Below are 26,992 nucleotides of genomic sequence, written 5' to 3'. Positions count from 1 at the left end.
ATTCACGAGAAGGATGAGAGGAGCCAGCGGACTAGGATTTTTTTTTTCTTTTACCTCCTTCTTTCCATGTTCTATTTTGTATCTTCTTTCCTTATTATTATTTTTTTATTTGCCTAACAAAACACCCCGTCGAGCCCCTCACTTACCCTCCCATTTGAAATAAAAGCCCAATTTGAACTTCTTTCATCGCGGCGCCCCCAGGATCCGCTGCCCGCTGATGGAGGAGAAGGGGACCCGGTGGCTGGCAGGGGCCGCCGGCGAGGGACCGCGTCACGCGTCTCCCCCGTGATCCCGGCCCTGATCCTGGAGTTCTCCTACACCTGGAGGATCTGGACCGGGTGCTAGGGGTGGGGGCGGGGACAGAGGAAGCGCAAGCCACCCCGAGCCTTAAAGAAAAAAAAGAAGTAGCGGGGGGAGGAATGGATTTCTTCTTGACAGCTGACGGAGCCTTGAAATTTTCCTTCACTACCTCCGCCCCCGCCCCCGTCCCCGCCCCCCCGCACTCCATTTAACGTGAGATTATGAAATTGCAGAGGCGGTGGAGGGAAGGAGACAGGATATAACAGAGAGTTTGGAGGGAGAGGGGAAGGTGGCTGGCCGGGTGGCTGAAATCAAAAATCCAATTGCGCACTGGGTTGTGATGAGAAATCTAATCAGATCTTTGGAGAAGGGGCCGGCCGGAAGGGCGGCGATTGGGGGGAGTTGATCCCCAAATTCTTCGAGGTCGGGGCTGGGGAGAGGAATCGGCGATGTAAAAGGAGACTTTTTCTTTTTTTCTTTTTTTTTTTTTTTTTTTGGTGGCGGTGGCTGTTGGGTGCGTTGCGAAAATGAACGATGCGGGACGCAGCTCTCTCCTGGAACCGAACGCAGTGGATAAACTGATTGTGCAAGAGAGAAGGAAGAACGAAGCTTTTTCTTGTGACACCTGGATCTTAACACAAATGTGTATATGTGCACACAGGGAGCATTGGAAAATGAAATAAACCAGTGTCAGACCCGCGGGGGTTGGTGTGTTCTGACAAATAAATAATCATAAAACAGCTGCCCTCCCCCTCCCCAAAAGGATGATTGGAAATGGAGAAACGAGGATCCTCAAAGGAAAAGTATGTTCATTTTTTTCTGTAAAGGAGAAAGTAAGCCAAGGAGATATTTTTGGAATGAAAAGTTTGGGGCTTTTTTTAGGAAAGTAAAGACTTGATATGGTGGTGTTTTCTTTTCTTTTTGAATTTCCCACAAGAGGAGAGGGAATTAATAATACATCTGCAAAGAAATTTCGGAGAAGAAAAGTTGACCGCGGCAGAATGAGGCATTGATTGGGGAAGAGAAGCCAGCAGAGCACAGTTGGATTTGTGCCTATGTTGAGTAAAATTGATGGATAATTGCAGTTGGATTTTTCTTCATCAACCTCCTCCCCCCCCCCTTTTTTTTTCTTTCTGGGGTCAAGATCATGCATTTTTCCGCTTGTTCTTAACCACCTGGATTTCCATCTGGATGTTGCTGTGATCAGTCTGAAATACAGTGAGTGATCCTTTTTTTTCCTATTTATTGGTGAAGAAAATGTCCATTAATTTAGCATTCCTGGTCCCTTTATCCCTTTACCCCCGGAGTTGGTTTTTAAAGACCTGGCTGTGGGGACCAGAAAACAGGGAGAAGGTGGCCCACGCATTTGCTCCATCAGGCCGTGCTCACTGATAAGCCGGTTTGCTATAATGATGCAGGTTGTCTGCATCCCGGGCAAATGCCTTTGCAAATGTCCATCTGGAGAAAAAAATTTCCCCAAGAAAGCCGCTGCAGTGTGGGGTGCCTCGTGCTGTGTGATCAACACTCTAGAATGTGTTTAAGTTGCATGGCAGCCCCGGAGTTAGATTCACAAATGTTTAGCCATTGGAAATCGAAGGGACCCAATTTAAATTTCATTATCCAACCTGACATCGCAGATCAACAGAAATGCATTAACACGAAAACATGATAATAAACCAACCAGATGAAGGATGGCTTCTGGCCGGCGAGTGGGTGGAGGGAGGGAGAGTGGGACGGGGGAGGAAGTGGTGGAGAGCTGTGGATGCACTATCCCCAATCTCTCTTGCACACAGAGTCTGGAAAGTGGTGGTCTTGAGATTAGGTTACCTAGATTCTCACCAGTGCTAAGAATGAGAGGAGGACCCACGGCTTTTCAACCCCACCCCCTTCTAACCACTTCCCTGGGTAACAGAGAGGCTGTCCATGTAGGTGCCCTGGGCAGTTAGTCGCCTTCAGTTTTGCCAGTTGCCTTCAGTTTTCCCCGCAATAACAGTTCAGAGCTCTTTAAAAAAAAGGCAGAAATCTAGTGTCCTGTGGTAACTTAGATAAAGGTCTGTGGGTTGAGCCTCACTGCTTCTCCTATGCCAGCTTTGTCTTGGGGGAAAGAAGCCGCTAAAGAAAAATTTTTTAAAAAGTTGAAAATGCTTAGAGAGCCTGAGGGCCTATAAGATCATCGCCCCTCTTTGAATCTCTTCCCCCATTGCTGCCAGGATCATGGAGCTGGCTTTTCTTTAGTTTTGTGTTTGAACAGAGCTCTGCCTCTCAGTCTTCTGTTTTCTCTCCAGGGCCTTCTATCAGAATCATAGACTCATATAACTTTAGAGCCAGAAGATTCCCCAGAGATCTCATGCCAATAAAAAAGGAAACTGAGGCCTGGAGAAGTCATAACTCTTTGGTTAATGGCCAAAGCATATGAGACAGGTGACTCACACAAGCCACTGAAGAGCTGACAAAAGTCAGTTTGGGATCCAAACTGGACGGGAAACAGCCGTACGTGGAAGGATTACTTCTTTCCCCACAGCTGCCATTTTTATCTAGAAGGGTCAAGGAAGGTACTTATTCTGAGAGCTTGCAATAAACTCCTGACATTCTGGACCTCATGGGTAGCCCATCTCCAGCATTCATATCTCTTCTTAGTCTTTTTTTTTTAGTTAATAGAAGAGCTCAGATAACCCTAACTTCAATACTATTTGGAAAAAAAAAAAAATGATCCACAACGCTGGCATATCCCAAAGGAGATGAAAGGCAACAGTCTCCTGGGTCCCTTCTTGGTATTGGGCTCATTTAATCCAGTGAATGGTGGTCCCTGGAGAGTCATTAAAGAACCATGGAGTTAGATTTATATGAGAGAATGATAATAGAAACCAGAAACTCCCTGCTAAAAGCATCTGAGCCTGTTCTTTCACTCACATCATCTATTCTTATCCTTTTCATTACCCCTTAACTAAACTAGCCTACAGCTGAGCACTTCTCTAATTTATTTTTCTGGGCACATGTTTCCTGTTGGGACACAGATCAGGCAATAAATTTACTGACCTATGAAAATAAGGTCATGCAGGGTTGTGTTTCCCACCCCTGCCCCAAGCTCCCTATAGGTTTCTGCATACCTTATAATTCCTTGCAGATATTTTGCATGTTTGTTTTGTTTTTACATGACCACAGTTAAGTCATCAGTTGTGGTCAAAGATTGACTCAAGTTATGTTAAGTTCCTGCTCAGTTGCAGTTTAGCACAACTGACAAAAGAGAATAAAGAAAAAAAAATGTACTTTGAGGGTTTTTACTGCGTAGTTCAGCTCTGGGCTTCACGTGGGAAACCCAGCTTTGCAATCAGCTTGGCTCTGCCAATCAGGAGAGGGGTTTTTCCTCCCTTTCTTTCTTTCTTTCTTCCTCTTTCTTTTTTTTTTTTTTTTTTTTGACATCAACAATTTCTTCATTGCTACTCTGATTGAACCTCAATGTGCATTCCTCTCCTTCACATTGTCACCCCCTCTCAGTATTCTCCACATTTACACCCACATGCAAACTTTACTGAGAAAGAGAGATAAGGGGATGGGGGGTAGGGAGAGAAGAGAAAATATGAATGTGTTTAAAATTGTGGGCTGAAATATGTCCTCCCACCCACCTCCACTTAAACCTGTTCTTCAAATCTGGAGATGATGGAGCATCTAAGGATGTCATCCTTTTTCACGCTGGTGAATCACTTCACCAGTACTGCATTTCAGGACACGTTGCCCAGACCAGGGTTTAGCTCCTTTGGTTTGTCAGTCAGAGTTGGCTCAGCATTTTAGGCAACTTGCTGGTGGACTGATGAAAGAATTATGGCCATGGTAGATCTAGAAACTTAACCCATGAGCTTCTTTCAGGACAGAAGTTGGTACCCACTGATTGACATTTGTGAGCAAGTAGCTGTATACTGGAATTTGTTGAGGACCACAGGCCCAGAAAGCTGCTGAATTTTGCAAGTTTTGAAGTTACCTTTTCGAATATTTTCCTCCTCTAATTTAAAAGCTATGCACTTTGGGCAATACCTTTAATTTCCCTGGCCTTCAATATTCTTATCTGTGGGATGGGAATAATATCAACAAATTGGAATTCAACCAATTAGAATTGTCTTGTGAATTAAAAGTAATGATATGCAAAGCCCCAGCATAATAGACCCTCTAAGGAGAGCTGTTTGTTATGGTCATTCTTGGATTAATTTGAATTAACCTCCTGGGAATGAATACAGGCTGGCCACATACTTTACAAATTCTAGTGGCTACACTTAAGAACCGGGGAATGTGCAACTGACCTTACAGTAGTTGCCAGATTCTTCTTTTGAGGTCTTATCAGGAGAGATTCATTGCAATATATCATTTTAGATATGAAATTCTGCCTCCGGCTGGAAATTGAAAATCAAGATTTTCTCCTTAAAGTATAGAAAAATAAATCTCAGCAAAAGTCATATTTAAATGAGACTTTAGGGGAAAATAAAGCTATTCTTGTGTTGTGTGTTCTTTTTTTCTGAAAGTTACAGAAGATAGCAGTTGTATATTAACTGTATACTTTTGGCTACATATTACATTGGATGTGGAATGCACAAAATAAAGGCAGATTTCTAGGCAATTATATAATTAAATTAGATGGTGTAAAATTCCATTACTAATATTAAGGTCCCCAAGTCCATGATTTGGATTCACAGTCTTCCTAGTTATCATGAATCCTATGTTAGTTATACATCTTCATTTTGTGAAAGGATAAAGGCCCAGTATAGTGTATGGAATCAAGTTTCATGTAGACATATGTGTCTTATTGTTTGCATGTGCAAAATCTTCCAACACCAAACTTGCCAGTGGTTTTTCAGAGGAAGCACAGTCGTGGTCATTTCTCATAATTTCATTTTCTACATCAGCAGCCCTGGGTTCTATCTGTTTCCTCAATATGCTTCTGGAAACCCCTGTTCTCCCTTTGAGGAAAAAGAATCCTACTGTTTTAATTATTGCTATTCTGATGTCACAGCTGTGGATAACAGGACAGTCAGGCTGAGGAGTTGCCCATTGGATGTTTATACTGCTTCTTTTCAATTTAGGAAAACGGTTTGAATCTGTGTTAACTTTGGAAAAGCATCCTTAAGTTACCCATTTTCACTGATCTTAAGAAGAAATGGAAATCATCTATGAAGGTTCTTACCATTTTATTAATTTTACTTTTTGGTGTGTTTCTAAAAGGTGACTAAGAATTTCAATAAACCTTGAACTCTGACATCCTAAGTGAATTTGAATACTCAGCTTTCCACTGTGACATGTGTGTTACATAAGCCGTTAACCTCTCTGAGCCTGTTGCTTGTCTGTAAAATAGAGATAACAACAGCCACATGGAGCTGACCGCTGTGAGGATGAAATCAGATTGCATATGTCATGCACAGCAGGTGTTCAATAAATGCACATTTAAATTGAGCATCTTTGATTTTAGTTTAGGTAATGCACAGTTTGCAAAAAAACAGATACTGGTCTTGTTGGAGAGAAGCTCTTCATATAAATCATGTTGGTATAGGTTAAAAAATGAAAATTAAAGACAAGGTTGGAGGTAACACAAATAGTATGACCATTTTTGGTTAAGTCCTACAATTTTAAACATATTTGGAAGTGCTTTAGTGAATGCCATTCCTGTAGAAAGATTACAATATACTTTATGAATTGTGGAAAATGTACTCTGTGTCTATGTAAACTTTCATCAAGTATTTTATAATATAGGCATAAAAATAATGATTTATAAACAGCATGTTAAAAGTTTCTCCAAAAGGATCAAGAGTCTGTTGCATGTTTCTTCAAAATGATTTCTCTGGAGAAATGTAAATTTGACAGTTGAAACTTTATTGGGCGGATCTTGTGGCTGGGACAGTGTGCTTGTTGACACTCTCTGAGGGCAAGGATTTTATTTGTTCTTTGGCATGTCCGTAGCACCTCAGAAGAGTGTCTGACAAATGGTATGCCTGCAATAAATATTCCTTGAAGGACTGATTGAACTTAAGAGGCATCACTTCCAAAGAACTCAAATGCATGTGTATACATACACACAAGAAGCCTGGCTTTTAGGAACCTATGGAAGTTTAATGAGAAATACCAATGAGTATACTGACTCTGTGTGTGTGTGTGTGTGTGTGTGTGTGTGTGTGTGTGTGTGTGTGTGTGATGTCATATCTGTACACACACACACAGAGATTTTAAGCATCTCTGAGTGGTTTCCTTCTGCTGGGAAAGCTGAGGTCTGAAAGCGAGGTGATGCCGTGTATTTTTCTTAATCTTGGTGCTGTCAGTAATGAACTGTAACAATTGATACAAGTCACCTCATCTCTCTCAGGTTGGTCTTATATTCTTTCCTGTTAAATAAAGGTTAAAAACTAAGATTCTTTCAAGCACTAAGATTTCAGGATTTTCAACTCATAATCCACTACCTAGGAATTTAAGATTCCTAGGAATTGAAAATATAAAATCTCTGATCCCAGGTTACTAGCGATAGTTGTCAAAATATGGAGAAGAAAAGCATAGAATTGGGTGAGAAAGGCAGAATCCGTGTCACAATGGCAGATATGTAGGGTAAAAATGTGAGGAAAGTATCTAGAGGGTGTGTAGGGGAAATATAATACAATATGGAATAGGCAAACATTGGATCTCAAAGTTTTTTCACTACTTGTTAGCTGGGGGATCCTAAGGAGGCAAATTGACCTTGCTATGTCTCAATTTTCCTCAACTATAAAAATGGACATCATTTTTTTCTTGCAGTTATTTTTAGGAGCATTAATTAAGATGTCTAAGTGTTTGGCACATGATTAGTACACAATAAATGCTAGCTCACTTTCTTTCTTCTCATTGAAATCTGGTTATTTCCCACAGAAATGGGAACATTTAACTGAAAGTCTGTGAATGTTTTGCTTTACATTTACTGAATATGTGAATGAAGATCTTTTGCCAACTTTACTATCAAAGTGGGTAATATTATTTTTGATAATGTTTTCCAATGTCAGTCAGATTTATAATGAAGTTTAAAAATGATGAACAGCTTATGTAAGACTAACAAACTTTTATTTCATCTTTGGCATAAGCTGATGGCAGCTTTTTATGCTTATGTATGCTTTCAACACTAATGGGGATTATGGGTATAATTTCATAATAACAATAGTAACTACCAGTTATTGAGCGTTTGATATGCACCAGGTACTATGGTGAAAATATAACATATTTTTCTCCTAAATTCTCACTTAGGAAACTGAAACACAAAGAGGCTAAGTAATTGGTCTAAGGTTATCCAACAACTAAGGGATAGAGCTGGAAGTAGAAGCTACATCTCTTAGGACTTTAGAAACAAGGTCAGAATCAGTAAATGCAAACGTGTTGCCTCGTAACAAGTAAACATGGCAACTCACTGTCCTCTAACCTGGTACTCAATCTGAATATTCCAATTGGGATTGAGATGTCTGTAGTTTCCCTTTCCCGTTTCCTGAAACAGAGGTTGTAGTCACATATCAGATCACAATTGCCTTGCATCTTTTGGTCAGTCTTTTCTAATATCCAAGTGTTCCCCTACATGAGGAAGAGACAACTTATAAGAAAGACTTGGGAAAAATTGTCCTAACTCAGTCAACACAACTACTGGACAGAAAAGCTTTGCGAAATGCTATGAGATCATCTGGAAATTCATGATTGTCTGAGAAATAAGGTCAGTGCTAGTAGTAAATTTGGAGTTTTGTTACAATATCCTGCAAATCCGGTGGGCTCCTAATTGTCTGCATCACCCCCCCAACACCTGATCTCCGTCCTTGCGACTTTTGATCTCTGTAGCACTTCGTACCATTGATGCCACTGGCTTCCTGAAACTCTTCTAGGGGTTTGAGGTGCTGTTTGCTATCACTTCCTTTATTCATTTCATGTCATCCTTGTCTTGTCCCCCTGCTCTCTCCTAAAAGGTTGAGGGCTTCCCTTTTGAATCAGTTCTATTCCCAATCTCTTTGCATCCCTGAGAGATGTCTGCTGGGCTTGTTTTGAGACATGATGCTCAAATCCTTGGCCTCAGCCACCTTGTGTAAGCTGATGATTCCTAAATCTCCAGGGCCAGCAAGATGCCACTTTCTTACCTGGTCTCCTGTAGGCCTTACAAACCTAGTACACTAACTGTAACTGATTATTTTCCCTCCAGGAGCCTATATATTTTCAGTTTCAAATGATATCAATATCTCTTTAACCTCCCTCATATCCAACCACTAATCAAACACTCATCCATCTACTCATCATGTCAAACTCAGCTTTTCTGTCCCTCAGTCCAGAGTCCATTGTTTCTCTCCTAGATATCTTTCTAACTAGTCTTTCTGATGCCAACTTTTCTTCAGTATGGTCCATCATTAATTTTTCCTTCAGAAGGACCGTACTAAGAAATAAAGCTGAAAACATTCCCTTCTCTATATTCTATAAATATAGAATAAAATTTGGATTCTTCTCTTGATAAATACAGTCTGGCCAGCCTATTCATGCCTCTCTTGTCTGTCTGCCATACTGAATGTTTTATTTCTCTGGAGATATCCCAGTCTAGTTTTTGGCTCAAACTTTGTGAAAGCTACTCTACTTGCTTCAGATATACTCATCACAAGTCAAATCTCAGAGCAAGTTACTTCCTCTGGGAAAATCTTTTCCAGGTCTCCTAGGCCCACTGAATCCTCCTGTCTCTGTTACACCAACATTTTATTCATGGATCTGTGATAGCTCTTGTCACTCATATTTACTTGGCTGAAACCTGCTAATGTGACTTCTTTTAAGATAGGGACCTCATCTTACCTGTCTGGTCATCTCCCACATCTAGCTAATTTAGTGCACAGGAGTTTTCAATATATTTTGGTAGAACCAATAAAGGAGTGGATTAATTTAACACATCTTTAGGGTGAATTCAACCTATGGTGTAGGCCGTTATTTTCCCAATATTTTTCCCACTAAGATCAACCTTTTATTATTTTTACTCTAGGGACCCATGTTTCAAAACTACTTTGCCCAGTAAATACATTGCAACTCACTCCTCCATTTTTCCTAATTGAAAACATATTCTTGCCCATCATTGTTCTTGAAATGTGCTAACTGAACACTGTGACCTTGAGTTGATATAAATTGAGCCAGAAGATGTTGTCACTATCTTATGCAATTGTATGAGCACATGCACGATTTCTAACTGGCTTTTTGAAATATTGATAAGAGCTGTCTTTGAGGCTTCCAGTTTTTTAAATAGTTCTGCAAATATATTTTGGTGCTAATATTATACTCTAATTTAGAGGTGCTAATAGGCTCAGTGCAAGTTTGGCAATGCATACTCCTCAGTGGCACTGTTCGCGAAGAATATTGTTCACAACAATGAAGGTGCCCCTTGGATCTGCACAAACTGCACAATTGTAGGAGGGGGCCTTCTTTGTCGTAAATGACTGTTGGAAAGACACTGTGACTTTTAATTTTGAGTCATGCCCAAATATGGGCTTATGCAATGGTAGAATAGAAAAAGATCTTCTCCTTAGTAAAAGTGCCTGGATTAAAACTTTGGTGAGCTGCAGTCACTTTTCGCAACATGCAAACACCTGGTTTTATGGAGCCAGGCATGTATTCTCAGGAGATGCTCTGGCTTCATGCTTTGGAAGGATGCTTCCTCCTTTCTCTCATAAGAAACAGCAGAAGACACTGGGATTAGATGAAAGTGCTAAATGGTAAGACACATTTAATTACGGTTTAATTTTATTCTTCAATCTTTGAATATAAATGTCTTGAATATGTTGAATTAGAACATATGTTTTTCTTTTAGTCCATTTTTCATGTTTTTCTTCTAGTTTTAGATGATTTCTTTCCAGTGTAGAGACTGCTATTATTATCTCTCATAATAGTAATAGTAATTTCTAATAATAGCAATAGTAAATGAGAGAGCCAACTCAGCACTGGCTCTTCTAAATAATTGCAAGTGCATACTTGCTCCTGCCAAACTGCGAACTGCTGAGACACTGTTTTCTTGGGAGGAGTCTATGTGTTTCATCCCATCAATTTTCACCAAGTCAATATAGGTAATATAGGAGAATTCAGGCATTCAATTATATTTTTTTATCTGTTGCTAAGATAGGTATCTGGTTTGGGGGTAGGTTTCACAGATTTAAAAAGAGCACTTTTTTTCTTATAATGACTAATACTGTCCCCTAAATATTAAAATCATCTGTTTTTGTAGATGTGGTCCTGCCTAGAACAAGTCGTTTGATTTATTTGTGATGTTTTAATAGATATCCTATTGTCCATATAGTTGACTTTTTTTTTTTTTTTTTTTTGAGCCTAAGAAACATAGTATTAAGGAACTCATTTTCAGGACAATAGCCCAGTTTTCTTTAACCAGTGACTTCATAATGATGTTGGAAAGTTCAGTAACTAAACTATGCTTTTTTTTTTTTTTTTTTTAGGGTGCATGACTTTGGAAAATGTAAAAATTGTGCCTCTCTTGAATGGTTTACAGTTGAATGTGAGCCAGATCTCAGAATCTGCTGATGTTTACAACCTTAGGGGAGGGAGAGAGAGAGAGGGATTGCTCTGCACTGAGCCTGTCTACTGGCTGTTCTAACCTGGGCAGAGAGAAGGCTGATAGCTTAGGTTCTCTAGGGAGAATCAACCTCCTAGGCAGGGACCAGAGCATGGGTGTGGTGAATGAATTCAAATGCATTATGGAGAGCAATCCAGGGAACTGTGATTTCTTCCAACTGAAAAGGCAGAAAGTCAGAAGCCATCCTAAAAGAGTTAACATCTACACAGTGGTTCTCAGGAAGGCAAGAATGGAACCATGAAGGCTTTCTCTGTATTGTTTGAATGTTGCCATGGCAATAGTTTCCAGCAGAAGTTACATGTTTTTCAATTCCCTTCTCCTTCCCTTCTCCTCATCCTCCCACCATCCCTCCTTATCTCCCTGAGTGCTTAGTTCTTATCTCTCCCTCCTTTTTACCCCTCCCTTTGTCCTTTCTTTTGTTCTCAACTCAACTCTTTCCCCATTAACAACAAAAATATTCCAACTCCAGGAAGTCACTTTTAGGCAGAAAGTGAGTCAGACATATAGCCTTCTCTCCCATTTTCAGTATTCCCCCTTCTGTTTACCTATTAAAGACCTAATTAGACGAAGCTGTGGATGGAAGCAGGGTTGGGGCTTTCCCTTGTTGGTAGGACACAAAACATACTATAATGGTTGGTGTTGTGGTGATATGTTAATTGGATCGCTGCAGGCAAGTGCAGAGCAGCAGTCTCTGACAATTAGAAAGAACAATGACTTTACTATGATGGAGCCCACTCTCTTAACCAGGGGGGGAAGGATTAGCATGCATTGCAGGTCTCTGGAAGGTTCCTGTAGACCCCGAGAGAGAGCTCTGCAGTTGGAAATGCCTCCCGTCTCTTCAAAACGAAGCTGCCGCCCCTCCTTTAGCTTATTTTTACTGCCAAAGAAAGAGGAGTGAGGGGACAGTGAGAGATCTGGTTTAGTGCGTGGTGGGGGACCCGTCGCAGACCTGGGCCATAGGATATATAGCGGGGATGTTAGGAAGAAATCTTCGCCTGCTTAATGCATGTGGCCTGTGAATTGTGAAATGGGTCTCATTAGAGCCTTTCATATCCCGGCATGTGCCAAAGTGCCTTGCCGGCACCGCGCCATCACTTCAGGTCCGACGCTGCTGCTGTTGGCTGCAGCCAAGAAGGGACAGAGGCTCTGTCTGTATTAAAGCTTTCAGTCTCATCGCTCTCTGTCTACTGTTCATTGTAAGGCGCCTCTGGGCCTTTCAGTGTGGTCCAGGATGAGGCACAATACATCTCCTAGGTGTTTGTAGAGAGGAAATATGAAGGCATTTGAGCATCACAGATAGCTTGAGAGAGCCAGTGGGTTGTGACACCCAGAGGTCCCCTCTCTTTTCCACAGGACTGGCATCAAAGTTGTCTTTAGGTTTCCCTGCAAATATGCCCAGATACTCACCTGAAAGAAATGATGGGTAGTTCAGGGCTAAATAAGTCATCAGGGACCTTTGTATTATTAGATACAGAGGAACTCTTTGCATTTGGGGGAAATTCGTATACTAGAGATGTTAGAATCAAATTTTATCTCCAAAGCATAGCCCCATTGGTAGTAGCTGCCAAATGCTGAGTACTGTATGTCAGGCACTGTGCATGTCTCTTATTTAGAATGCCCAATGATTCTACAAGATTGATGATTTAAGAGGATAGACATAGGAGCCAAGTCAACCTGAGCCCTGTCCTGCTTAGATATGTGGCTTCGGCCAATTTACTTACCCTTTTGAACCTCACATTCTCATGTGCAGCATGAGAATAAACATAGTACAGAGTTGTGGTGAGTTATAATTGAAATAATTCATATAAAGCTTTTAGCAGAATGCTTGCATGTAGAAAACACTCAAGCTATTATTTGTAAAAATGTAAGAGGTGTTTTCATACCACAATATTATGGAATAATCACTAGGCATGTGCCTCAGGCAGAACAAAATTAAAAATAATTAAGGGCAGGTTGCTTAATGAAAAAGGAAAAATAGCATTGGAAGGTAAATTTCTGAATGTGAAATGGTGAATTCCTGGTATGTTTGGTATAACTGTACAGTTTGAAAAGCAGAATAGATAGGATCACTGAAATAAACTTTTGTTGCATTCATTCTGAATCAATGATTTCCATTCGACCATATTAGAGTTTTCTTATGAAACTGATCTCTTGGGTCTTGTATCAGTCGTGATGCCTTAGATTGGAAATAAGATAAAAAGATCTAACTAGATTAAGCAAAAACAGAGAATTTACTGACATATGCAACTGAAAAGTCTTGCAGTACATGGAGTTCAGGAATGGTTAGATCCACATGTTAACAATGTCATGGGAATTCCTACTGTATTTTCTCTGTAATTCTCTTGGCTGAGTCCTCTTACATGGACCATTTTTATCCTCAGACTATTGTTTTGTATTCCCTCACCCATCCACCAAAAAAAGATTCACGCTTTTATCGCATCATTCCTAGAGGGCATCCTGAGATCTAAGCTGACTGGATTAACTTAGGTCATATGCCCACTCGTGGACCAATCACTGCCTTCAAGGGAATGGAGTTGAGGGTCAGATGCACCCCTAGATGGAATTCAGGGGCTGTTGAGAGACAAGAGGACTTTGGTGCTGGAGAGATAATCACAAATAACCATAGGTCTAACGGTGGAGAGCAAGAACAATGAGTTACTGTGTTTCACACTGTAACTTGCTTCAAGGGTTAATTTTGTTTCTACTTCTCTGTAATGCTACATTGTTTATAGGTATGGGGTTTTAATAACCATCTAAGGAGTTTTGTTCTTCCTGCAAATCATCTGACTGTAGCTATCAGTTTTTCAGAGGAACAACTTCATCTGCATTCATGCTATTTTTGCATTGCTCCTCTCATCTCTTAGGAACAAGTCATTGCTTTTGAAAGGGAATTTACTGTCTTTTCTGGAAGTGAGGAAACAAAAGCAAAAACAAAAGAATCCTCTTCAGTTCGTTGGTAGAGCTTTTTAAACCGCTTCAAACACCCAGGCTCCTGTCAATAGCACCAGCCATGGGTGTGCTTCTATCCAGCTTTGATTTCATATTTGTCACTGCAAATATCTCAGCAGTCACATCGTCCATTCCTGAACTCTTCATTCTGCCTACCCAAGGATGGTGACCTAGGTAATATGGCATGATATCCTTTGCTTCTTAATAGGCAAGGTAGAGGAAATAATTACCTGGGCTTTGGATACAAATATTTGTTAAGAAGACCTATTCAAAGCACAAGACTGCTCAGAAGGTTCAAGGACTGGGAATGATCTCTTTTGTAGTCTTCTCACTGTGTAACTATATTGTGCACAGTATAGATACTATATTCACACTTATGCAATGACATGCTCTGAACCGAGAATCAAACCAAGTTCATATGCTTCTCATAAAAGGTGTTGTAGAGAAAACTACTGGTGGAGGAGGTTGTGCCTGGAAAGTTAAAACAAGACTGCCATTTTTGACAGTCTTTATATGGTAGAAACTGTAGTAGTTTATGTCACATATTTTACCTCATTGTACCCTTACAAAACTTCAATAATAATAATAATAATAGTAATACCAGAAATCAATAATAGGTAACATTCATTGAGTGATTATTATGTGTAAGCACTGTTCCCAGTGCTTTATCTTTGTAATGACATTAAATCCACAAGCAAATAAGCACTTTTTTTAGTATGAAGAAAGGGAAGTTTAGATAGGCTTAATGACTTACCCAAGTCACAGAGCTAATAAATGACAGAGCTCTGCTTTGAACTTCTGGTCAACCCTGCGGTTTCTATACTTTGCTGTGCTGCCTTTCACAGGAGACTACTTAACTAAAAACAAAACCAAAAAACCTTAATTTTTTTTAAGTTTAAAGAAATCAAAATGCCAAAAACCTGTAAACTATAACTCTTTCCTTTAACTTCATTTGCTTTTCATTTGTCCTGCCTCCCCCCAACCCTTCTTTTTTTCCCAGGGGTTCTCCATTTTGTCAATCTATTATAGTATTTTTCAGCCTCTAGTTTAACCCAGGGCAGCTGCCCAGCCACAACTCTGGATATAAAAGTAAAGCTTTACCTTCCCCATTTATTTTAAATATAGCCATTTGAGATCACTGCAAATAAACCACAAAGGTGTTTTAGGAGGCCTTGTTGTTTGTCATATGTTGGGAAAAGTGAAGAAACATTTCATATCTCAATGGTCTCCTGGCAACTGCACTTTCAATACCTTTACAGATATTAGTGGTTGCAGGCCCTCTTCCTTAAGATGTAATGATACTAATAATCACATGCTTGGCTGCATGAGGCTGTACCTTGTATTTCTCATCTCAGTTGTAACCATCAGAAGACGTCGTCCTCCATATATAGAAGGGGAACACTTGGCCCTTTCCTCCGTGGCTCCTAAGACTCTTTACTCTTCCCCACCAGGATGGTACATGGGAGAGGCAGAAGGGGACATAGCTCTGAGATGCTGTTTTTGCTGCTGTTCCCAAGAAGCTACCAAACAAAATTGCTATTCTCAGCTCATCTGGGCATCGGGCCAGATAGGAGACAATGCCCCAAATCAGTTCCCTTACTCCTTCAGCATTATCACCCTTTCTTTTGCTTATGAGACAAACACTGCAAGGGCAGGGAAGCACAACACACTGCCATTGAAGGAGCTATGGACACAAACGCTCACTTATGTTCCCATATACACACATACGCATGCATGCATGTGCTCCCCATAGCCTTATCTTCATGTCCTGTATTCCCACCTGACTTCTAAAGGGCCTTCTAGAGACATGTGCCATTTATCTTTCTCTAGGATTCAAGATACAAAGAGAAAGAACTGCATACATGGTAATAGAATATGGATTCAGGGCATGGTTTAATAGCTGAGAATTATTCTCCTGATTGCCTACAATATATTTGACCCAATATCTTCTGTTCAAAGAATATAAAGTGACTTTAATATCAGTTGTGGCTTCTTATCCCCCACTCTAAAGCCTTTTAAAAAACAAATGGAAGAGGCTTGGGCTAATCACTATTTTATAATATCTGAACCACTGCTTCCTATCCCTTGGGGCTGACAAGACAGAGTAGGTTCTTGCTTTATATTGTCTCTAGAATATGCCCCTTTCCTACCCTAACTCAGGCTTTTAACACTTAACAGGCCCAGATAACTATAATCATGCCCTGATTTATGCTTCTCCGTCCAGTCTGTCTTTATCACCAGTTATTTATCTTCCAAAGGTACTGCTTTTGTGCAGTTCTCCTACTAGCAAAGCTGCACTTATGAAATAAATGCTGGACCCTGAAACCTGCCACTCTGCTAGGGGACCTCTGTTTCTCAGCTCTTCCTCTTTTCTCAATTTCAGTATGTATTTCTTGGCTATGATGTATTATTTTCCATTTCCTATATCCTGCTCCGTATGGGTAAGTCATTCTATGTACCTGTTGTTTGTTTTCCCACCTAGACTGCAGGCTCTCTGAGGTCAGTCCCTTGGCTCTCATTTCTGTGTCTTTACCTCCATGCCTTACCTATAGGAGATGCTCAATATATGCTTTGTCACTGAAAAAATAAAATTGCTTTTACAAGCTATCGACTGCTGATCTAACAAAATTTTAGAAAGCAGTGCTTTGTTTCTAATTAGATTTTCATTAATTTTCCTAATAGAGGCCCTCATAGACTCTACTTGGGGTGAGGCAACCTTTTCCATTAGAGGACCCCACCTAGCAGTGTGTCATCTTTGAAATAAAAGGAAGTCTCTTTTGCTGAGTTTTCTGCAGGGTACGTTTAGAGAGCTGCTGCTTGAAGAGCAGTAGATCAGAGCTTCAGGTTTCCTGTGGCTGTTTGCTTAGCAGGGATGTGAAACTCCCTAGTGAAAGCAATCTGCTTTTGTGGGCAAAGACATGCGTGTCTTCGGCAGAGGGCTACTTGCTTCCGTTTTTCTGTACTGCTGACATGATGATGGATTTCCCAGGATTGACCAAGGGCCACATTCGTGACATCGATTTTTCCAACTTCCTGTTCTGTGAAAGTTCCAAGGAGCATAAGGAAGTCTTAACTCTTAATATTTTACATCTCCTGGCCATATTTGCCTATTATTCTAATACATGGCATTCGTTCCTGAAGCTAATCCACAAAATGGGCAGGTGTGGTGATGAAGTTTGCAATAACAAGTATGGAAAAGAAGCAGAATGTAGTGAATTTCTCACAAAATTAAATTTATATGATCTGAAAACCTGACTTTTATTTTTTTTTCTTGTCATTTTATTAGGTTCAAAATGCCTTCTTTTTTAAAGGTGAATGATTACGATAATATATGGTATTTAAAAAAATTTTTTTCCTAACGTTATTACTTGGCAAGATAAGTTTGTGTGTGTGTGTTCACAAGTCTGTGACAAATGACCATTGTATCCATCATTAACTTCAATTAACCTCAATAGTTCAATAGTCTAGAACACTGCCATAAGATATAAACTTTAGAGCCCTAGAGAAAACCTGGAGCAGGTAGTTGTGAGTAAGATAGGAAAGTGAGCTCAGCCCATATCTCTTTAGCTTCCCCAGCAGCAGCTTGGTAATGGCCATTTCCCACTGCTGAACGCCGTTGTCAAACGTAACTTTCCAGGACTGATGCCGCTACTTTCTGGCCTCAGGACTCCAGGCAAGTTTCTCCTCTCTCAGCCTTCTGTGTCTGTAAAATGAGGAGTTTGATTTAGATGCTCTGCAGTGTTCCTCTGAGCTCACTCTTTCTAGAGTCTAAGACATTTCATAGAACTATTTGCAGGTAACAAGAACTGCATTTGCCAGAGAGAATGGAAATACATTTTCCTTGCTCTTTTTCACAGATATTCTGGCTGGCTTCTTTCCTTTCTTTACATCTTCTTGCCCTCCTCTGTCTCCTTTTTTTTTTTTTTTAAACCATGCTTTTCAAATTTCTTTCTTTCCTCTCCTGTCTCTATCTCGCCAAGTCCTTCTTCACATTAGAGTCTCCTGTTTTGTGTGTGTGGTGATTCTGCAGGGTAAGCACTTCATTTTAGACTTGCTTCCACTAATTAACTACAAAATTAGGTAGGTGAATTCATTGATTCAGCACTTGGTTTGATGTTTATATTAACTCATTAAAAGGGAAGCCCTGGATGTGGCCAGAGGCTTGACAGGAATCTTTCCCTCCCCCCCAAAATCTCCTTTGACTTCCCACACTAGATAGCGATCTTGCTGTTTCTCAGAAGTATTCATGCATCTGGGGAGCAGCCAAAAGACCGAAGCCGCTTCAGACAGGAATTCCATTCTTTGTGACTAAAGAAACAATCCTTTCTTCTTTTTCTTCTCCTCCCCAAGCTTCCTAGCTATGGCTTCAGTTCTGCTTTTGATATACCTGGAGAATTCCCTTTCGATGCCTACTTAATTTCAGGGATGTCTATTTCATGTCAGATGCCTAAAGAGCCACTGCCCACTTGCCCCAACCCCAAGAAGAAAGTAGGACTACACACCTGGTTGAAATCTTCACCTCATTGCCATCAAAAAGAACTTAAGTAAGAAGCCGTTAGGGTTCCATACTCTGCATCAGAGTCATCAACTGGTTTTCAGAAAAAGGATTCACTTAAAATCTATTTTTGTTTCTGTTTTCAGCAATCATATCTTGTTTCATTCTTTTTTGCCTTAGCACATAATAACCACAAGCGAATGACAGGTATGGTGGTCATTTGTCACAGAATTGTATTTACTTTTTTTTTTGACATTGTTTTTCCATTTGTGTAGGGATTCACGGCTTCTTTCAAATCCCTACAAATCAGATCTAACTGGAAAAATATGTTTTTATGGTAAAATAGAGTGGAATGTGGTTTGTAATAGAGTAGTATCCATTGTAAAAGAAAGCTTTTCTTGGAGCCCATCCAAACAGTTCAGCTGCTTGTCTAAAACAAATGGATTAAAAGAATAATGCACTAAATATATGTTCCTTGATTTCCTATACCTTCTGTACCTCGTGTGTCTGTTAAAAGTCCTGAACTAAGTGCCATTGCCTTAAGACAGTTCATTTTATTTGTTCCATTTATTAAATTGTGTGCACTGATTGTTAGCATAAATTGACATTAACTTTCCATTATAGCATAACCTCTGTTCTCCCCAAGCATTTTGTACACACCTTGACCATGGTGCTTATCACATCATTTAGTAATTAAATGTTTATTATCTGTCTTCCCCACATCGTTCTGAGTTTTTCCTGTGTAGGAGCCAGACATTCTTCTTTGCCTACCTCTTTGAGACATAGTAGGTACTCAATCAATGTTGAAAGAAAATAAACGGAATAGTGAACACTTAAACCTTGGAGTTTGTTTAGAGCAAGATTTGATCCCTCTGTTAGGAACACAATTTGAATTTAAGTAAAATTTCCATTTGTAAAATTCAATATCACAATATTTTGAATTTTTCTATCTCATAGTGCTATTAAAGTAGCTCTAGGCATTTGTGTTTTAAGATACTTCTTTGGGTATTAAAACATATATACACATGGTTTTAAAAATATGATGAAACAGTATAACACAAGGAACTAATTAGTTTTAACCAAGTTAGCCATTAATGTTTATTAAGGAAAAAAAATGTCCCACTAAAATCAGTAAGCTCTACTTTTTATAGTGTAACTATTTTATATTTGTAACTTTATTCTGAAAGACACAGACAGAGACAGAGAGAAGAAACCTAAAGTGATATTGGCTTATCTTAGACCAAATTAAATTGTTAATTGTTAAATCATTTTTAAAATTCTATAGTATAAACACAAACATAAACATACAAGTTTTGCCTAATGCTTTGCATTCAAATTCAATAATGTTCTCATTTGATAATATTTGAAATTTATATATGTGTATGCAGTCATATGTATATATACATAGGCACATATGTACATATACACACATATATGTATATATATATATATATAAATACGTATGTATGAATATACAAATAGGCACACATATTCCTTGGTAGATCATAATTTAGAAGTAAGGATCTTAGTATCAGTGTTTTTCTCTACAAGATATTATAATGTTAACATCATTATACGGTCACTAAAATTATAAATAGAATGTGGTAGATAAGGGAAATGGAAGGTTATTTTGCATTTGTGCAGGAATGACATTTTTTAATTATAAAAGGGATGTATCGATACTTATAGTTGGAATTTAGTGTAATATAATAGGTTGCTCATTCGATGATATATACAAGAAAATATTATTTCAAAATCACATTCCTTTGAAAGCCCGATACTATTAACTGTTTTGAGCAAAGATTACAGTCCGACTACAGAGTTAGAAGAAAGACAAGGATATGTGTTATAGAAATGTTCACATTGCTTTCCATTTGAGAACTTGCTGCTAAATTTCAGCTCCTGACATCTTTTTTACAGTTGGACTATAATGATTAAAATGAAAGAGTTTCACAAAGTAATGTTGCGTACTTTGGCCAGTTTTGTACAATTACATAATTGTGGACTCAAGGGGAGTGTGTGTATCCCACAAAGTAAGATCTGTGACTAAATGTAGGAGAGCTAGCATATGTAGATTATTGATTTTGAGTGAAGAATTTGAATTTGCGCCCCTTTAAAAGATAAATTATCATGCAGGATTCTTCTTTTCCCTTTGAGACACTAATGCATTTGGTGTTTTTGCAGTGACAGAAAACGAATGAATCATAGGTTTACAGTCTGTCTGAATAATTTAATTAATGCTTTTATAATAAGACTTGCTTTCCTCCAAGATGATTTTTGGTTGAGACTTTGAACCAAATGAAGATGTTTTATTGAAATTATGATTTTTTCACTAACAACCATTTTATTCTTTCTTTCTTTCTTTCTTTCTTTCTTTCTTTCTTTCTTTCTTTCTTTCTTTCTTTCTTTCTTTCTTTCTTTCTTTCTTTCTTTTTTTAATTTTATTTTTGATGTACTGAGTTGAACAGGTCTGAGAGCCATTGTTCTTTCTCTATGGGACTTTTACCCTCTCCCTGCACACACGTACAATTTTTCAATTATATCAGGGAGTTCACAGATTCTTTTCCATGGATCGTGGTTCTTGGTTCATGGATGTGATTCTTGGAATAGATTTACCTGGATCATCTACAGATCCAGAACTCATAGCAATCTCCTTATGTATCTATCATTAGCTTCAATTTCTGAATTAGACATGAATGTATCAAGGAAGGTTTGAATCCATTATGCTCCCAGATATTTGTTTTATCTTTTTCCTTGAGTATGCAATATTGGATCGATTGCATTCTATACTTTGCGAATGAGTTTTGTTGCTGTTTTCTGCTTGTTTTGCTTTGTTGTTTGTTTGCTTTTTGTTTTTCATTTTGGAGGCTGTTGGAGAAAAATGTTAACTGTAACATAGCCACCAAATAGCTCTTTTCTTATGGAAACCTCAAACTATTTTTCCATTATTGGTTCCATCTCTTCATGCGAATTCTACTTAATGAAAAACTCTCAGCTTTCTGGAACTCCTGAGTATGTCTGTGTTCAGGTTATGATCAATTTGGAGGCTGCCCATTGTAATGTGCAGATAGGGATTAATGTGTCATGCTAAGATTTTTAATGATATTTTATAGCACTGAACTTTGGATAGAATCTTTTAGAATAGGACTGAATGCTTGTCTGACTGGAATTATATCAATAACTGAATGAATTGGGAGATAAAGCAAGTGGCCTGCACACTGTGGTTCGTTCCTAGTTTGTCAAATCATAGGAAGTGATAAAATAAATTCTGCCACTGATTCTCTGGGTCTGAGATGCAGTTATGAATGAATCCATTGATGACCACCATAATGTCCATACGTGCCAGTCATGAAAGAGTCCTTCATGTGCCCTCACCCACTTTGCCAAAAGGGGTCTACATTCAGAGTTGATGGGAGTGAAGAATGAATGCCTCATACCACAGTAAGAGGTTTAGGGTTGAGCAGAAATATTGTTTTAATAGCTTCAGGGGCCAGGGAATATCCCCAACGTACATTCATTGAGGCAGTTTCAGCCAGAGCCAGGACCTGAGCATATTTGACATAGTTTGGTTCATCACAAGTTATCAAATGCCTGCTATGTAATATGCTAGCCACTACCAACATATGCTAGCTATGAAATGCTCTCATGTAATAGAGTTTTAAAGTTAGTAAGGGAAGAAAATTTAACTTTCATTACCAGCCTTTGTGTTCTGCAATTTCGGGAAAGTCATTTAACTCTTCTGAAGCTCTCTTTTCTGATCTGTAAAATGAAGCTTCTCTGCTGTCTTTCCCACATTCAGCGTTGTTGAAAGGATGGAAGCAGATGACAAAGCAGAGGAAACGACAGAATTTATATATAAAAAAAAGGACTAGGGTTTACAGGTCTATTGGAAAGGAAAGAGTCTGTTGGGAACTGTTTTTGAATGGCAGGCTCATTGTTGTTCCTTAGGTAGGATATGTATCTGGGTTGAATTGGGAGTGGAAATGTTGGTGAAAATTATTTGTGGATACATAAAATGCATCCAACACTTTAGTGTATGAAAGTCTCTTATGATTTTTAAAAGGCTACTCAAATTGAGGGTTTACAACTCCATGGCAGCACCTGGCTTACAGTAGGTGCTCCAGTGTCATTATGCTCAGCCTTTTTCCCAGTAGACACCTTATTGAAGAAGGAAAAATAGAAAAAAAGCATTAGAGGTGGCTTACATAGATTGTTTGTGTACACTACTGTGATCAAAATCACCAGATACACATGATAATGCTAAACTTCGTTCTGCCTATAAACAGTCAATGATCTTGTTAGTTGCAGCTGTAGACCCAGTGGGAGTGGAAATCTTTGTTTATTGAATTTCCAGCTTCCAATCAACTGTGCAAGGAGTAACTGTGAAAATGAAAGTCAATAGTCCTCCTCTTCTCCTTTCTTCACCTCTACCTCATCGTAAGAAGGATTTGGGTTCTTAGGTTGGTTGAAAAAGTAGAGGTTATATAAATAAAATGGAAGAGAAACTTAAATCTGAATACTTCTCTGTTTTTTAAAAGAAAAAGAGTGAGTGTTATGGGCTGAATAATATCCTCCAAAATTCATATTTTGACGTCCTGACACCCCAGTGTCCCAGAATGTGACTGTATTTGGAGATAATAGCATTAAAGAGGTAATTAAGTTAAAATGAGGTCTTTAGGGTGGGTTCTAATCCAAAACAACCAGTGTCCTTATAAAAAGGAGAGGTTGATACAGACATTCATGCACACGGAGGAAAAACTGTGAGAAAACAGTGAGAAGCCAGCAATCTGCAAATTAAAGAAGTTTCAAAAGAAGTCAAAACTGCAGACACCTTGATCTTGTACTTCTAGCCTCCAGAACGGTGAGAAAATAAATTTCTGTGGTTTAAGCCACCCAGACTGTGATATTTTGTTATGGTAGCCCGAGCAAACTGATACCTTGACTGTGTAGTGTTTCCCTTAATTGGACTGGCAAGCCATGGCTATCATAATAGAGAAATGGTTTGACTTATGTCAAAAGAATGGATTTCTTCATCATCACCTCCAGCAAGCATGGACCACCAGAATGGGAGGAGGGGCATACTCGAGTTGCTCTTTTAGGAGAATCCTTGCATTAACCCTAGAAGTCCCACATGTGGGTTAGTTTTACATGTCTTGGGAAGTATAACCTCCTCCCATTTTGTATTTCTCTCAGGAGATAAAGATTCTAAGAAGGAATTCCAAGTTCTAAAAGAGTAATTATTAGCCAGATGTAACAGGACCTGCCTCAGAAATAAGGATTGCCCTCAGAGACCCATTTGAGTTCCTAAAACTTGCTCTGCAAGGATCTTTTCCTACCAGAGTGGGGCGGGGATAAGAAATTTACATCCCTTGGAATACACAAAACCAAAGCTATGTATCAATAGCCTATTCAATGTTCGTACAAATTTACTCTTTACTGTGTAGTATTTAGAGAAACAGATCTCAGGTTAAATAAAGGAGAAAAAAAGGTGGAGTTTCGTTAGTTTGATTTTGTTATTGTTGTAAGGTAGTGGCAATAGTTTGGAGTGGTGTGGTGAGGTATTTAAGAGCAAGTAAGGTAGACTTTGAACTTTGTCATGGTTGTATGCTATCACTATGATCTCTTTTAGAACTATGTTTTCTAAGTATTGCTTTCCTTACCATAAATAGAGATAATAGCAAATAGGCATAATAACAGTCACTGTAAAGAGGGATAATAATACCCACTTCATTCTGTTATCATTAAGGGAAAAAGAGTATGCACCTGGCATACTATTTGTCACATAGTAAGATATCAATAAATGTTAACTACTATTATTCTTTATGATATTTACTTTCAATGCCTTCTTTTAGTGGAACATTTTTTTAGGTTAAATGAACATTTTAGAGTGACTGCTGATCACCATTGTGATTACCTCTTATTATGAGAAATATCACGTTTGTAGCATGAGGGGTACCGCTGGGATGAGACTGAAAACTCTCTAAGATAGCAACGTCAGCTGTAGATTTTAAATAAATTCAAAATAATCCTATTTGAGGCCTGTAAAGCTGAGGTTCTATCTAAAACACAGAGCCTTTAAGTACCAATATTAACTTCCTCCTTTAGAAGGTGAACGCTGAAAAGTTTAGAATTCAAAATAGCTTTCAAAGGGGTTGAAAACAACAGGGCTTGGTAAAGTAAGATACTTAAATGATTCTACCTAGATTCTCTAAATCAGAGGTTCTCAATCCCTACTGCGCATCAGGATTTTCTGAAGAAATTTAAAGTTCTCTATATGGGAGCGTAACCTGCTGATTCAGACTCTCCAGGGATGAGTAAGTTTCCAAAAGCTCCATTAGTGATTCTGAAGTACATACAGCCTGTGTTGATAATCATGGTTCTAAATAGATCTCCAGATGGGTCCCAAAATGTCATGTGTTAAAAGGCATATCTTTTAACATTTTTTTTCAACTGATCTCTTCGTCAATGGCACAGTTATAAGTTATGTAAGTTCTAATTCAGTCTCGAAAATCACGGCATTTTCCTAAAGAACGCTTATTTATGTTTTCAATGTCTCTCTATGGTTTCATTTTTAAAATATGTAATATTGATTAATTTCAGGATGAATTTTAAAGCTCTGCATAAAATCATAAAATTATAAAATCAGATGTAACACTTTCCTTCTATAAACTCAGAATCACAAAATGGTTTGTTTTGTACTCAATTTAGGAAGCGTCGTGATTTCTTTCCAAGTCTTCCTGGGTTGAAGGTCTGCGATGCAATGTGAACCCGTGACCCTCTTGTATCTCATTTGGAAGTATCTTTGGCTGCAATAGTTAATGGTATTATTTTCTCATTGTAGAAAGGCATGGACTAGATGCTTTAACAAGTCACTCACCAAGTAGAAAGCACTGTTTGTGTTTAAAGGACCTCACCATGTGGTAGGATGCAGCTTACGATTAAAGACCCTCTCCCAGAAAGGTATTCTCACCCTTTCTTGTATATATGGAAAATTGGTGATACAATAAAGGGCAGGGTCTTTTGCTGACTAGGGAGCTTCATGCCATTCTCTTAAAAGATTGTATTTCTCTTCCATTGGCTTGCTGTCCCTACATAATTTCACCTCCAGATGAAAGAGGAACAGGGAAAGCAATGAAGGTTTGAAGTAGGGAGTTTATGAAAGCAATGATTACAGAAAGTTAAATATGTTCCTGGAGATAGCAGGGTGTCTATTATACTTTCTAGTATACAAATTTACCATTATTTTTATTGAAGTTCATTCTTTTTCCCTACCTTCTTTTCAGTTTGCAGTTCTACTCCCATTGTTAGCAAGCCTAATAGTTGAAAATTCACACGTGCACATATTATACCTTAAGGTACAATTATTAGTTTTACATAAAAAGGCCCTCACAAGGTCCCAGTAAGCACCTCATTTAAGCACAATACCTTCATAAAAATAATATTTGTACTCAACTACATTGAAGTAACTCTAATGTATGAAGTACCACTCGGTAATATTGTATAATAACTGGGTTCTAATAAGTCAGTAAATTAACAAGTTTTGATTACACATTTATTAGGAACCAAGATGAGGTATGTCATTGAGCATAGAAATGAAGTTGGACATATTTCTTAGGTTAAGAATTATCATAGTCTATCTGAGGATACATAACTAGTTCTGAGAAATAATTAGTTGCCCACCTGCCCCCCCAGTACAGTATGTTCTCAAGATCGGAATTGTATAATAGAAGCAGTGCATGCCATTGTAGGTCAAAAATGGGAAGGTTTTAGGATGAAGGCAACACTTAAACTGGCCTTTGACAGAGAGGAAAATAAGAGTGGTGTGTGTGTGTGTGTGTGTGTGTGTGTGTGTGTGTATGTATTGGACAGAGAGGAAGTGATTCATGCTCTGAAATCCAACATTTTTAGATGAATTTTATATCAACCAGTGTAAGGCAATGGGAAGAACATGGATGTTAGCACCAAAGCAATCTCTCTTTGAATCCTGCCTCCATTATTTACCAATTATATTCCACTGGGCAAGATTCAAATACTTTCTTAGTCAGGTTATTTTCATCTTTGGATGAAGCTAATAAACTTGCCTTAGAGAGTTGTTGTAAGGATTTCATAAGATACTTAAGCATAAGATTCAATAAATGTATGTTCCTTCCTTTTCTATTCATAGTACCTTGAGCAATACTGTATTCACTATAACACATGATAAACTCACCAAAGAATTTAGATGGTGCCTTGGGAACTGTGGGAATAGGACTTGACTGTAGCAGTTTATTTACGTATGTATTTATTTATTTATTTTACAAATACACTTTGGAAAATGTGCTCCACAGTTTTACTGAAATATCATATTAACTACTCTACAAATGTAGAAATGGACTCTCTGGATATGTTTAAGATCTGTCAAATTCTTCCTTCTCATCCTGCAAACAAACAAATTATGTTTAGATTTGCCATTGCCCCTGCAGCAACTCAAATCACCATGAATTGAGCAGACTCTTAACAGGAGGATTTTAATGGTTTATTTATGTATGCATATAATCCCTCCATCGAATGCGGACCACATACTTGTCCGCCTGAGATGAATTTCATTGATTTTTTTTTGTCTTGCTCCTAACTCTATTGTTCAGATTTTAATTCCTGACAATGCATCAGTGCCAAGTGGCACCATT

At 38.6% G+C, this 26,992-nt stretch overlaps 1 protein-coding gene across 2 annotated transcripts in view; it reads left to right on the top strand.

The window, feature by feature from the left end:
• The first annotated feature begins 808 nt into the window (after positions 1 to 808).
• LRRC4C (leucine rich repeat containing 4C) overlaps positions 809 to 26,992 on the top strand; it is a 160,292-nt gene continuing 134,108 nt past the window's right edge. For both annotated transcript variants that reach the window (XM_036861046.1, XM_036861043.1), the window contains exon 1: positions 809 to 1,518. The gene's annotated coding sequence lies outside the window, so the exon portion shown is untranslated. The remainder of the gene's footprint in view (positions 1,519 to 26,992) is intronic.

Source organism: Balaenoptera musculus, chromosome 8 (genome assembly GCF_009873245.2).
Source record: "Balaenoptera musculus isolate JJ_BM4_2016_0621 chromosome 8, mBalMus1.pri.v3, whole genome shotgun sequence".
Taxonomy (NCBI): Eukaryota; Metazoa; Chordata; class Mammalia; order Artiodactyla; family Balaenopteridae; genus Balaenoptera; species Balaenoptera musculus.
This window is presented reverse-complemented; position numbering and strand designations above follow the sequence as displayed.